The sequence below is a fragment of the Impatiens glandulifera genome, chromosome 1, assembly GCF_907164915.1.
Source record: "Impatiens glandulifera chromosome 1, dImpGla2.1, whole genome shotgun sequence".
Taxonomy (NCBI): domain Eukaryota; kingdom Viridiplantae; phylum Streptophyta; class Magnoliopsida; order Ericales; family Balsaminaceae; genus Impatiens; species Impatiens glandulifera.
In genome coordinates, this window is record NC_061862.1 from 55,794,714 (window position 1) to 55,810,781 (window position 16,068).

General features: G+C 32.8%; 1 pseudogene; it reads right to left on the minus strand.

Annotated features, from left to right (window-relative positions):
- Positions 1-13,914: 13,914 nt before the first annotated feature.
- Positions 13,915-15,709, minus strand: LOC124928615 (annotated as a pseudogene).
- Between the last annotated feature and the right edge of the window lie 359 nt (positions 15,710-16,068).

Below are 16,068 nucleotides of genomic sequence, written 5' to 3' on the forward strand. Positions count from 1 at the left end.
TATTTTTGTTCTTTATTTTTGTTCATTATTTTTGTACCACCACCCCCATGCACCACCCCCACGCTCCACGCACAACCCCCACGCTCCACGCACAACCCCCACGCCCCACGCACTCACCCTAAGCCCCACGCCCAAGCCCACACAAAACTCCCACACACCACGCACAACCCCACGCACAACCCCACGCCCAAGCCCACGCCCAACGCACAACCCCACGCCCCACGCACGACCCACACACCCTCCACGCACCACCCCATGCCCCACTCCCACGATCCACGCCCAAGACCATGCTCCACGCCCAAACCCACGCCCAAGCCCACACACCACCCATGCCTTATCCCCAGATTCCCAGATTGCTCTTGCTTAATCAATAATTTTTTTCGCAAGAGATAGATTCAATCTTTTACCTAATGAAACAAAGGGTTGCGATATTCCCTATGACATATCCAAAGATTTTTCTCAATAGCTGACTCTCATCTCTCTAAGAAGTTCGCGAAGCGCTATGATACTTTTGTCCCGAATCTTGTAGGCTATAAATTCGACGATTTCATGGAATATGTATTTGATGATGAAGATAACTTTATGTATCCTTAAAATCTTGTTGATATGATATATGTACATATGAACCTGAACCTGAACCAGAAGCACTAGGTCCTGTGCCAGATTCATCTACAAGATTGGTGCATATACGTATATGAATGCGAACAGAAAATCTTCCCAAAGGATGTATATGACGACTTCATGAAATCGATGTGTGAAATGATGTCATACTTGCTTGAACAGGGGTTCACCCTTGCCGATAAAGACAAATTTCTACAGTTCAAATTGGAGAAGATATCGTATTCTATAATACCACACCCAACAGTCCCAAAGACATCCAAAACTAGGGACTGTGGTGTTTTTACTATTATGCATTTGGAATACCTTACTGCCTCATTGGATGTATCAAAAGTGGTCACCAAACAAATACATTTTTGGAGAAAGAAATGGCAGTAAGGTTATTACACCAAATTGTAGACCCCTAATCTAAATTAAATAGATATATCTTTTTGTTTGCTTCAAGTTTCATTCTTAAATTAGTTAATTCTTGTTGTCTTTGTTGGCTTTAAATGACTGAGATTTTCCAAAAATAATATGTATAACAAAACCTTAAATTAATTGGAAACCTATAAATAGATGTACCATAATAATTTACTAATTTAATCCACGACCCACGCACAACCCCACTCCCAAGCCCCACGCCCCACGCTCGACCCCCACGTCCCACGCCCAAGCCCACGACCCACGCCCCATCCAGGCCCCACGACCCATGCCCCATACATGCCCATCCCCATGCCCCACGCCCTACGCACTCACCTACGCACCACGCCCCACCCCTACGCACAACCCCCACGCCCAACGCACTCACCCCACTCCCCACGCACTCACTCCACACACACCCCATGCACAACTCCACGACTCACGCCCAAGCCCCACGCTCATCCCCACGACCCACGCCTAAGCCCCACGCTTAACCCCCACGCCCCATCCACGCCACATCCACACCCCATCCACGCCCCACGCCCCACGCACCACCACACGACCCACGCTTAAGCCCACGCACCACCCATGCCAAGCTCCATGCCCCACGCCCCACACCCAATGCCACGACCCACGCCCCACGACCCACGCCCCATACATGCCCCACGCCAACTCCACGACAAAGCCCACGCCAATACCTGCACACATGAAGACAAGACCTGCACATATATAAAACTAACACCTGCACATACATGACAGATATTAAAAAACAAACACTTGCACATATATTAAACCAAAACCTACATATATATAAAACATCATTTTTCATAAAAATCCCACAAAAAGAACGACTACAAGTACAAAAGTTTGTGCCAAAACATACAATTTAATCAAAAATTACAAATTAGGCAAAAGAAATGTTGTCTAGAGAATGTGGCAAAGATGAAAATGGTGAAGGTTGGGCCATCTGTGATGGTTGTGAAGGTTGTGAGACTTGTTGTCTTGCAGTAGATGATGAAGGCATCACTACTTTGCATGTTACCATGTTATGTCCTCGACCACCACATGAGTTGCACCGTCTTTATTCCTTACGAGGCTCACCTTGTGATGATCTACGCTTTGTTGTTGTCCGATTCTTCTTAACCTTGATAGGGGGTTTTAGGCAAACTCGTTCCTTGATATTTTCCGGAATATCCCTAGAACCTTCATTGCAAACTAATAAATTGTCTCCTCATATGCACGCACCATGCTTGACTTGTGAAAAACCTGAAAAATAATATTTAAGTCATATAAATTCAATCTTAGAATTAAACATGCAATCATTCTCTAACCTTGAGCAGTATTCATAGGGAATAGTTTTCCGGGAACGTTAAGAAACAAGGGCATATTTACAAGGAAGACTAGATATATTAAATACTATACAAGTATAAGTTCGAGTTTAGAAGTCAACTTGAAAATCATGTTCATCGTCGTTCACATGAAACTCGTATCTGTTAAGCGGATTAACGTTATAAAATCTGGCCTTCTCGACTTGTTCACGTAAGAACTTTTCATAGTATGGAGATAGATGTTCTGTGTGGTTGGAAGCTTTTTCTCTTCTATTATGAAGCCATTCTTGTAGTGTTAATCATAAATACTCATCCAAAGTCGACATGGGATATTTCCTAGCATCTCTGCACTGACTATTAAAGCTTTCAGCGTAATTGCTTGTCATTTGATTGTATTGCGAACTGGGGAAAAAGGCACGACTCCATCTCTCCACTCATATTTGTTCCAGATAGGCAGCAATCCGAGGGTCCTTAGTCTTGATCTTATCAAAATGGTGATGAAACTGTGACATTGTATATGCGCGTGAAGCCATATCAAACTCATCGTGGCAATTATCGGTTTTAAATTTGGCCATAATATTCATTTTGATGTGGTATGTGCATGCAGCGTGATGTGCTTTTGGAAAAATAGTGGACAAGGCATTGGTAATACTTGGGTGACTATCAGATACGAAGACGAGATCCAGGACTACTCCAATTGCCACTCTTAGTTGTTGCATGAAATATGTCCAAGAGTTATTATTCTCCGAATCAACGACGCCAAAAGCAATGGGATATAGTTGTTCATTCGCATCTAATGCAATCACAACCAATAGTTGACCTCCAATCTTGTGTTTAAGAAAACTGGCATCGACGCACAATACTGGACGACAATACCTGAAACCTCTGATTGAGTAGCCTAAGGACATGAACATATACCTGAAGTGGCCATGCTCATCCGTCTGAATGTCATTTATGGTACCTGGATTATTCTTCGCCAACATGAACAGGTATAATGGCAATTTTCCATAGGATTCCTCCACTGTTCCTCGCACCGCCATTAAGGCCATTTCCCTGAACCTACAAGCCTTATTATAGGTCAGTTTAAACCCATAATTTGTCTGCATGTCTTCCATTATTTTCTTAGGCATGTAGTCATGGTGATGGTCCATGTACTTACGTTTGATGCACTCCGCAATTACCCATGCTAGTGCTTGCCTCACATTCTCTTGCCTAGTCAAAATTGAGCATGCGTGTTCATTACTAATTTTCGAATCTCAAACATCTGTTGGAATTTCCTTCCACAACACGCAATCTCCACTTGTAGTCCTCATTCACACATTTCATAAACCAAAGATCTTTTGTTGACTTTTCGACTTTGAATTCAAAATGATTAGCCATCGCATATCTATGCACCCTCAATTGAAGTTCTTTTTTGTTCTTAAAAAACGTACACACTTCCAATCCATTTTCAAGGATTAATTGAGCATGTGTTTCAACCTGGATTGGTTTAAATGTATCAAACAACTCAATATGGCTGGATGTTTTCCTCATAGGGGAAGTGATGATGGCTGGCCGGGGTGCAAAAGGAGGGGTACTAGCAACCAATTCACTCGGACGCAAACATGGGACTTGTTGTTCTTCATTTTCTGCATGGTGTATGTAATTTTGACTTTGTAAGACATCCTACTCAAATATAGGGAATTCAGGGACCTCCTCTCTTTGGATTTCATCAGTTGGGTGTGAAGGTAGTGATGTCTCTATTGAGACACAAATAGGAGTGTGAAGCTCGTGTGGTGAAGTCGAAATTTCTTTTACATAGAACATCACATCTCTATCATATCGGATATCAATAGGAAGAGGAGTTTTCAAAATCAAAGTATACATGACTTTGAACACTAAATCATATCTCAATTTGTCCACACCAATATCATTATAGATAATGTTAGTTAATTCTTCATATATATTATTTAGGGATAGAGACACACTTACTAATGAACTTGAGTCAAAAAAACTAACATCATCATCATCTTTTCTCCACTCTCCATCATATAGGACAAAATAGTTAACAAATAAAGTGGGATCTGCAATTGATATAAATTGAAATATTAGTGTAGTAAACAAAACCATGTTAGTGTAGTAAAAAAATTGAAATGGCGTGTGCTTAGGCGTGGGGGTGGGGCGTGGGGTGGGCGTGGGGGTGGGGCGTGGGGTGGGCGTGGGGGTTGTGCGTGGGGGTGGGGTGTGGTGTGGGGGTTGTGCGTGGGGCTGGGGTGTGGGGCGTGGGGTGGGCGTGGGGGTGGTGCGTGGGGGTTGAGCGTGGGGTGAGTGCGTGGGGCGTGGGGGAATGGTCTTGTGCGTGAGGTTGTGTGTGGGGCATGGGGGTGGTGTGTGGTGCGTAGTGCGTGGGGGTGGTGCGTGGGGGTGGTGCGTGGGGTGTGGAGTGGTGTGTGGTCCGTGGTCATTGTGTGTGGGTCCTGGTGCGTGGGTCGTGGGTCGTTCAATAAACATACCCATTTTGACAACATTTCAAACGTACCAAACATATTTAGTGTTCGGTTAAATGGGAATGAAAGAAATGAGAAACATACCCATTTTGAAGGCGATGCTGGGTCGGTCATGTGTACACGGATGTTGTTGGGTCTCGTCATCCTCCGGCGTCGTAGGGGGACCGTTGTAGGTGGTTGCTTGGGGGTTGGGGAGATGGGAGGGAGAGCGGGGGTTGGTTGGTGGAGAGAGGATGAAGACAAAAGTGAAAATGGGGAAATGGGAAAGAAAGGGAGGGAAAAAAAGAAAAAAAAAAGGTTAGTAAGGGTAAAAGTGTCCAAATTTTTTTAAAAAAAATGTTAAAAATAAAAATTGAAATTAGTAAGGTTAGTTTTGGGAATGATCCTCTTTTGAGGATTATTTGATCAAATTTCCCTTGTACAATGGAAATCATAAAAAGTTGGTTTACAATGTTAAAATTGAAAATAGTAATTTGTGTTTGGTTATGAGAAGTTTTCATTCCAAATACATTTATAATATTAAATTTAATTAAAATATTTTTTCACATTATCAATCAATTATTTTTTTAAATAGTCCTAGTGTGAGATTTTCTATCTATCTATCTATTATATTTTACTTTATTTTATCATTTTTAAATTAAATATAAAATAAATATTTAATCATTTATTTTAAATAATCAAGTTTTTCATCAAACAAAATTTTAAATTTAGAATTCAAAATTTTATTCAAATAATTCTAATTATTTACTCTCTTAAAATAAATGGTGTGCATCATTCATTGTTTTTACTTGACTGAATTATGAGAGTCTTTACTCTCTTAAAATAAATGGTGTGCATCATTCATTTTTTTTACTTGACTGAATTATGAGAGTCTGTTCTAGAATCATGAAAATTTCAAAGAAATTATGTACATTTATTGCATCTATGAAGAAATTGATAGAGAAAACTTTTATAAAATTTTAACGGTTCTCACCAGTAGAAAAGGGTCATATGTAACAAATGTGAGTCGACTATATATGGCCGTTACAGACACTACATATTAGTAATGGCTAAATGAGGCCGTTACAAATACTAGATATTAGTAACAGTTTTATAAGACCATTATTGATATGTATTATGTGCAACGACTCTTTAAAAAGTCATTTATGATACTAAGGATGACAACATGTACCCTACTTGACGGGTAGTGAAGTACTCATCCCCGAACCTGATTTTCATTATATTACTTAACCCGACCCCGAACCCAAACCCGACGAGCGTCTCTATTTTTATTCCATCTTCTATTTGTCGGATACCCGACTCCTGACGAGTATCTATTACCCGATTTAAGAACTTATAAGATCATAGAGGTGGAAGAAAAAGAAACATAATAATTTTAAAATTTCTAATATCGAAATGTTAAAAAAAATAAATCAAAACATTACCTACCTGCATATTAACTTTTGTAGATCTTGAAGAAAAATTTGAATGAAGCTTGAAAAAAAATTAAAGATTGATTATGAAGATGATGAGTGAGAAAGTTGAAATAGAAGATTAATGTAGAGAAATAGTTTTTTAGAATTATAAAAAATTTAAAGTTGAAGTGAAGTGTTGATAAGAGCAAATTAAATAATGTATTTATAATGATATTTTTAATGAATAGACATTTAAAAAGTCACATTAAGTTTTAATAAAAAAATATTTTACTTTTATACATATTAATATAGTCGAGTATCGGGTACCCACGGGTATCAGGCAAACGGGTACTCATTGCCATCCCTAACTAATACCATAGTAGAAACTCGATAAATTAATAATCGATTATTTAATAAACTCTCTAAGATAATATTTTTGGCCGGTCCCGACTCGGGGATAGGGTGCTAAATTAATAATTCGCTAAAATTATAAGATAATACATTTTTTATAATCCTTTAAACCCCATATATAATATAAATTAATAATTCCTTATGTATAGCATATTACATGAATAATTTATGAAAGTTTCTTGAAAAATGACTCAATTGTCTTTTGTTTTTTTGTTGAAATCAATTTCTCCTTGAGTGTCGTCTCTAATTTTCCTTAGTATTGTAAGAACTTCTGGTGTTGTTTTCTCATAACTCAACAAGAAATTGTTCAATGTGATTGTCGCTTTAATAGCTTCGTTTCGCGAAGGGGGCTCCATTGTAATTATTTTACTATAAATTAATAGAATATTAATTAATATATAAATTAATAATTATTAATTTATTGATTAATTAATAACTCTTTTAATTAATTAATAACGTTTTTATAGAGTTTCTATTGTAATTTTCAAAACAAGGGTATAGTAACGAGTCTAAGGAATGCCGTTACAAATAGTATAAAAGTATCTATAACGATATTCCAAAGAATCGTTACAAATACGATGTCTGTCGTTTCATTTCTGAATTAAAGGTATTTATAAAGGCTCTTTGAAATGTTGTTACAGAAACTTATATACTACTAGTAACGGTTTTTTGGAAAACTGTTAAAGATACGTTGTCTGTCGTTTCATTTTCCAAACTAAGGGTATTTATAACGGCTCTTTGTCAATATCGTTACTGATACTCAAGGAGTATCTATAACGATTAAATGCCAATACCGTTACTAGTACTCATTAAATGAGCATATGTAACGACTCACGACATAGCCATTACTGATACCCTTTTAATTCACTCGATAGCCTTTTTTATTCTTCTTTATTCTTTTTTCTTCTTTCTTTTTTCTTCCATTCGCTGTTCGTCGTTCCTGTGCTACTACTGTCGCCATTCTTGCGCTCCTATTGTCGCTGCCGTTCTTCGTTCCGATCGTTCGTCGTCAGGTTAGTCTATCTTCTCTTTTCTTCTTTCTTTACTCCGACCGTTAGGTTAGATATATATGTTAGATTATGTTTGATTATTTTTATGTTAGATAGGTTAGATATGTTAGATTAAATTTAATTATTTGTATGTTAGATTAGGTTTGATTATTTGTAATTTTAGATAGGCTAGATTATGTTAGATTATATGTATGTTAGATATGTTAGATATATTAGTTTGTTATTATTTATATATTAGATAATGATAGATTATTGGATTGTATGTTAGGCATGTTAAATTATTTGTATGTTAGATGATGTTAGGTTATTGGATTTTATGTTAATTAGATATGTTAGATTATTGGATTGTAGGTTAAATAGATATATTGATTATAAATTTTTGGATTCTATATTAGATTATTGGCCTAGGTATATGAATGATTTTTAAAGGATATACTTTATTTGACATAGTAATATTTTGTCTAGTCCCAATATAAATTCCTCACAAAACATGGATGACTATACGTTAGATTGATCCAAAATATATCGATGGGGTTGACAATTTCATAGACTTTACAGAAAGATTTATGGGTAGATCTTATATTGCATGTCCTTGTATAAAGTGTGCAAATTGAGTGTATGAGAATAGGAGTATTGTTAGAACTCATCTAATTGTATTTGACGTAAGACAGAATTATGGTCTTTGGTATTTTCACAGGGAAAGGAGAATTGAACGTGAGAGTGTGAATGTTGTTAGTGATGGTGGGGATGATGAATTAGATGATAAACTTGTAAACGAACCGATGAATGTATAATAGAATAACGAGAGTAATACCATCGACGAACATATTGACGTTTGTAATGATCACCTAATGAAAGATATTATTGTTGATTTGTATCATAATGTGAACAATGACAATGATGAACATCTCGTTGATGATGCTAAGTCATTTTACAAATTGTTGGATGATTCGAAACTACCTTTGTATTGTATGAAAGTTCTCGAATTCCAATGTCTCCTCTTTACTTAAACTTCTTCACATGATCAAGAATGTAGGGTAGTAGAAAAACACATCATTTAATTTGTTGTTGAGATTATTGAAGTATGAAATTCTACCAGATCATAATCAACCGCCAATATTATGTTTTTTTTTATTTTTAAGCGTCCAAACACAAAATCGATGAGTTAGTTATACAATATCTCTATGAATAAAATTTTAATCTTTTTATATCAATATTCCTAACTTCTTGAAAAAAAATTTTTGACAAGTCCAATTCAAAAAATGAGTATGTAATAGGAATAAATTTTTTTATTTTGAAATTTCTCTCAAAATTAAAAATTATTTAATTTAATTTGATTGTTATTGATTCTGTCGTGTATGTATCTTTACCAATATTGGTTTCTTCATAAATAAATTCCTTTCTAAAATTACATAAAATAACTCAGTCAATTACTATGTAATTGCTGAGCTTCCCCTAATAAAACAAGAAATTATATTTAAAAAGTCTTTTAGTAAAATTTTAAAAAGGGCTAACGTTTTATCAACTATTATTTTTCCATTAAAATATTTTTAATTATGTGTTTTTATATTTTTTATATATTGCATAAAAATGACAAATTTTAAGTCTTCATTTTTCTTTTGTTTGAAAAAAGTTTTATATCTCACTTTATAGAACTAACCAACATTATTTTTTTTATTTTCAATTAATTTGACTACATGTAGTCTTAAAATTTAGATAATTACTAGGAAACAACTTTATGAAACACTTTTAACAAAACTTAATTATTAAATGCATTTTTATGATGTAGATTCAATCCCCTATTTTATTTTATAAAGGGAATTGAAATTATTTTAATCATCACTCTATCTTATAAATATGGGGTCTTTATCTATAAGTGACATCATCATATATATTTAACAATGTAAATCTTACTATTTCTTATTGACTAATGACAAGATTAGATATTTAATATTTAATTTTGGATAATTTGATATCTGTTAATGTCTTTTTAGTTAATGACTTTATAGTTTATAATAATAATTTTAATTAATAATTCTTTTGATTATTTATTAAGAATTATTTAATGGCATTGCATGATTTATGATTATTGTGATGTTATATTTCAAAAATGTCTTATTATTATAAATTTTATTTCAATTCAATCTTAACTTAATTATAAAAATGATTTGTCTTTCTTCTTTAATTACTTTTTCAACCTACTTAATGAACTTAAATTGAATTAATTTTGTTATACGTAGTCAATTAATTAACAATATATTTTTATAATTAAAACCAACCAATTCGAATAGAAACAAATGAAAAAACTTAACTAACATTAGTTTGTGTTAAACTAAAGTTTAATTGCAGCAAATAAAAAACTTTAACTAACATTAGTTTGTGTTGTATTTCAGTCAATTTTTTAATAGTTTAAGTCCATTTTTTAGTGAAAACAATGTTTTATTTATTGTTTTATTGTTTTATTAATTTATTGTTTTTGTATAAAACAATTATCTAATTATTATTATTTTGATTATTAAATAACTTAAGTAAACATGCTTCAACTATCCGTGTCTAGTCTCTGAAAAATATGTGTAAGCACGGCACATAAAATTTCCCTGTTGTGACTGACCGTTTATTTTTTCAAAAATTAATTTTAAATGAAAAAAATAAGGGTTATGTATCCCAAGGGTACGCATTTTATTATTTTCTAAAACATTAAAATGATTTTTTTTAAACTCTCTAGAATTATAATATTTAATATATTACAAACCATATATCAATATAATAAAGACTTACAATATAGTTATATAGAATAAGTAGAGTATCAAGAAATAATTGGGGGAAGCACAAGGAAGAGAAAGTATAATGCATTCTAATTTCTAAATATCAGAAAGAATATTCTAAGTTCTAATATACATTATTAAAAACCTAAATATAGATGTTTATGTTCCCTAAACATTGCTAAAATATAAGTATGACATATTATAAACTCAATTAATCATCCGACATTTTTATATACAACATTGACAAGTTTTAACAAATGAATAGACCACTTCACTTAAAATAATATAAAACATGTGACATATATATATATAACATAAGTTGAGTATCCAGAAATAGGGTGAAGACTGTTTTTATAGGTGAAACTAAGAATGCACCAAAATTGTGTATAATTCACTTTGGACACAAGCTTATTTAATCCCCTTTTGCATTTAATTTAAATCTGTTTTGGTTTAGTATTATTTTTAACTTTGTTTAAACATATATTTTAATTGGATACATTATAATTTATATTTGAAAACTATCATATAGTAAAACTAAACAAAATTTTAATTTTAAAATATTTCTACTCTTGCACTAAGTTTTCATCCATATGTATTGGTGTCTCTTAGCCCAATCCTTTCCCTAATTCTAAGGTTGGGGGTTTTGATAATAGCTAAAAAAGGTATGATTGTGTGTTGGATAACTTAAGGATGATTGAATAAATGTCTGGAAGAGTTAAGTTATGATTTAAATTAATTTAATACATTACAAGTATTAGTAATATCCTAGTGTAAGGAGTGATGTAAGCGGGGAGTGTGCAGTTGTGATGCATATATAAATTGCGATTTAATTTACATTATTTAAAGTTAATTAAACCAAAAATACAATTAAAATTATTAATTTATTAAATTAATTTATTATTAATATCATTAATTACAAATTTTATTGTTTTTCCAAACAAACTAATTATTATTATTAATTTTAAAATATATACATTAAAAGGACAAATGACATGTAAAAAAGAAACAGTCATATTCAATACACGAGTGAACCTGACCATCTTGCGGGGTGGTGCCATAATACACAATTCTAACTATATTTCAGTTTTGTTAAATTTGAATTTTATTAACTTTTTTACTTATTAAGAATATTCAATACTCATATTACAAGTTTTAGAGTATTTTCAACATTCATGTTTTCTGATAAAAAAATATAAGTAATTTTTTTTTTATAAAATAATAAGATAATAACTAATTATTTTTTATAGAATTTACATCATTATAATCAATTATTCAAATACATTGATATTAAAAATATATATAAGAATTTAACATAAAATAAAAAATTAGATTTATTTGAAAAATATTTTGGTCAGCAATTAATCTGTAAAATTAGATATTCTATATTTCTTATTAGGTTACTTTGTTATCTTGTCATATAAAGGATTTGGTTATTAATATATATTTAAGACAATAGTTTTCTTATAATTATTTTTTATTTTGATTTCATCCTGTTTATAATGTTTGTTATGTTTTCTAAAGTGTATTTAAAAATATTTTATATATTTGTAAAAAGTATTTCGACTTAAGGTTAAAGATCCATACAAATTATAAAAAATAATAATATATATTTCCATGTCTATGTTAGCTCAAATAAGTTCACACTGACTTAAAGAAGAACTAGCGTTTAACCTTTTTTATTTCTATCTTAATAATAAAATTTAAATTCAATTTTTACATTAAACAAATGAAAACTTAAAGTTAAATTATTGATAATTTTTTTTATTTAAAAAAAAATCTTAATATTGGACAAAACTAGAAAGTCGATCCGAAATTATCCACTCATCACCGTATAGAACCTCTCAAATAGGGAAATTTGATACAATGACACTGAAAATGGGTCTTATTTAAAAAATAACTTAGCCCAAAAACAATTGATAAAACTAACATTTTTTCAAAAAATTGACCATTTTATCCTTAATATATATTTTTTATTTCTGTTCGTTTTTCTTTTCCCCCACATTTTCTCTTCTCTCATTTCTCTCCTCTCCTCCGGGCGACCATTGCGCTTCCCATCCCTCCCCGCGAGCCCCGACTTCAGCAGCATCGTCGGACGCTTCCCCGCTTCTCTCCCCCGCTACTAACCTCCATCATTCCCTAACGATCGCCAAGCAACGACGGACGCTTCCTTGCATCAACATTCACCGCTTGCATATCTATGTGAGTTTTTATTTTTTCCCTACTTGCATGCGACTTGCATGCGAGTATGATAAGTTTTAGGGTTTTAGGTGAATATTTTTCTGAATGGTTTGAATGGTTATTATTCTGACTGAATGTGTGAGAATCTTTCTGTATATTACGTCCCCACGCAAATTGCATTCTTCGTGGGACGCAAATTAATTGGCTGAATTCTGAATGTGACTGAATATGTATATTACATTGGCAAATTGTACTTTGCGTCGATGCAAAGTGCACAGTTTGCGTAAGTGTTGTTTGCGCCGCAAGGTGTTAATTCTCCATTCAACTTCTTTTTCTCTTTTTGGAAGAAATTTCTTCACCAAATGTTTGGGATGGGAGAATAATATTTGGCACTTCTGTTGTGGGATTATAAAGTGAATATGTTTATAAAAGGTTCTTAATCTAATACCAAACAACATTGGATGTTCCCCTCTGGATGTCTTATTCTTTGATAATATATTCATTTTCTTTGATAATGTCTACTCCAAAACTGATAACCAAACAAATTTTAAATGTAAATATGTGATATGATTGTTGTAATCTTTTCATGATTTTTAGTTTCATTCCTAATAATATATTCCTTTTTTCTTACTTGTAGTGGATTTAAAGATCTATTTGACTGACGACATTACTAAATCAAACAAGATTTAAATTTATAATTCAAATATAACCCCAAATTCAAATAATTATAATCTGATTCTCTTAAAATGTATGTTGTGTATCCATGATGCATTCATGTTTTAGCTGACTGAATTATGAAAGTCAGTTGCAGAATCATGAAACATTTCCAAGATAAGTTTGTACATTTACTGCAAGTGAAACTATTAACCTTGAGATAATTTGAAAACTTAGATTTCAAATAAATGGCATGCAAGTTTAACAAATTTAAACCTAAAACTTGAATGTTTAGATATGTAAGTGTAGACGTGAGACAATTTGAATGCTTAGATGCAAATCACTTTAAAACATTCAAATTATCTCAAATAATCCTGATCCATTTATTGTTAAAGTTGTTAACACAGTTATTATGATAAAGAATATCTCAAGATTTGTCATACAATGAAATTATATCTCGTCTGTACCCATCATAGAACAAATAGGTGCAGCAATTTACTTCGAATATGGCAACATATTTACAAAGCAGTTGTTCAAGACTTCAAGCATTCATAAGGTCAAAAAAGAAATGAGTCCATTTTTTCCTTTAGCATATACCTTAATTAGTTTATTTAAAAATTGGTGAGAAAACATGTGAGTCTAGAGAATTCATGAAAATGATTTACCATTCAATCCTCGTGGTCTTCCGTTTTCTCTAACAAATAGTTAACAGCCAATTCCTCATTACGATCACAGGCAAGGAATGCCTCAATTACAACGGCTCTGTCAAATCCCATTGCCTCAAGCTGCAAATGGAGACCACCTCAATAGTACAACACGACAAATTTGTGAAAAAAATGAATCAAGATATTAAAGAGAAAATAAATTATCCATACACGTGCAATTGCTTCTTGCTCTGTTGGTGTGACACTGATAGAACGAGGCATTTCTTGATCAGCATGGTCAAACATATCCCTAAGAATTTAGTAACCATTAGCAATAGAAACATAAATAACCATAAAAGATTCCAAATAGGATTCTCCAAAAGGTGTCATCGTTTGAAAATAGATCTTAGTTTAAAAATTATTGTATATTTCTCATCTGGATCCAGATTTATATCCAAATCCAGACACATAAAAAACTATGAGATCACCCCCTATTGATCATTTGCAGTAAGCTACAAAAAGGAATGCACATATCAAATTCAATTGTAGTGTTAGTCATAATATACTGACCCTTCAGAAACGTCACTAGGCTCATTAAGCAGTTGAAGAAACTCTGTGTGATGCTTCCCAAGCTCCTGAAGCATGGGCTGCAAATAGAAAGAAGATATGATCTAGTAACCCAAAAACCCACCCAAATAAGCATTTTTGCAAAACAGATTATCAAAAACACACCTGTAAAATTTGTGGATTTGATTGAACCATAGTGCGTAATGCTTGGAACTGAAAGCCAAATTCACAAAGAACCCATTAAAAATAAATTGTGCCAGCATCACAGCAGGGACCCTACTTAAATGATTTTCATTTTTATAAGTTTTTAAAGTCTCATTAGATGACTGAAAGTAGTCAATCTGGGTACTCGGAGCTTTGACCAAGGCTACCAATTACCAGTACAATTTCTATTTTGGGTTATGCATCCAAAAATCAAAATGATCTAAAATATAATTTGATCATGATCTTATCATGAGCAAGAAAAAAATCTCTATATCAAATGAGGCAAACAAATCACTATTATTTGGATCATGATCTAGAAAATGATTTATTATTTATATATCAAAAGAAGCAATAAAAATCCCACTATAATTTGGTTGATCCAAAATAATCATGATGCATAACAAATCTTATACCAAAAGAAAAATATAACTTTCAGTTCTAACTTTGTCGATTTTCCAATGTAATCGCGACAAATATAAGTTTCCAAATGAGATGAATGAAGTTTAATCAAAACTTGTTGGTTGCTTCTGAGAAAAACAAGAGAACCAAGTCCATCGTTGCCACCGCCAGAAACTGCTTCCTGTACCTCTTAACCATGCAATAAACAGAAAAAATATATAGAGGACAAAGGAAGAAACTGAGAATGCTACCTGCAGAAACAAGTTCAGTGGAGAAGAAGCTTTAGAAACTGTGCCCATTCCAGTCCCTTCCAAGGTAACCTGACTTGTAGGAAAGTGAGGCATAGGTACTGCAACTTCTGTTGTTTCTGGAATTCCCTACAATGTTAATAGATATATCAATATCTCACATGCCAAAATAAACTAAAATTAACAAGTTCAAGGGAATACTGAATATAAGTAATCTACAGCTCGCTTAGGATTGTTGTAAGCAGCTCGAAGAGCTCGAGTGACAGTTTCCTTATCCCAGTTGTCACCCCCATATCAATTATTTGTTGAATGGTCTGCTCAAGATTACTAGAAGCAACCAAGTTTGAAGCTGCGTGAGTATAGGTATCAGATGATGAACTGCAAAAGCCACATAGTACCATTGTAGAAGTAGCTCCAATATTTATCTACATAAATTAGAATTTACTTGTTGTATTTCTAGTAGATAAAGGACTGTATTTTATAATTAAGTTTTCTTTTCTGAAATAAAGAACTATCTTTATTCTCTCAAAAGAGAATCTATTCGTCTAAAAACATTTTTTTTGTGGAACACATTCACAATCCGGATATTTCAGATCTGGCTTACTCCACAAAGATTCTTCATTCCTCATCATCGTAACTAAGTTTGGAGATGTGTCTCGATCTATATTGGTGTCACCGATCCTATCAGAAATGCAAATAATGAATTAAATAAAAAATAAATAAAATATTAGGATATCGTCATATTTATAATATATTTAAT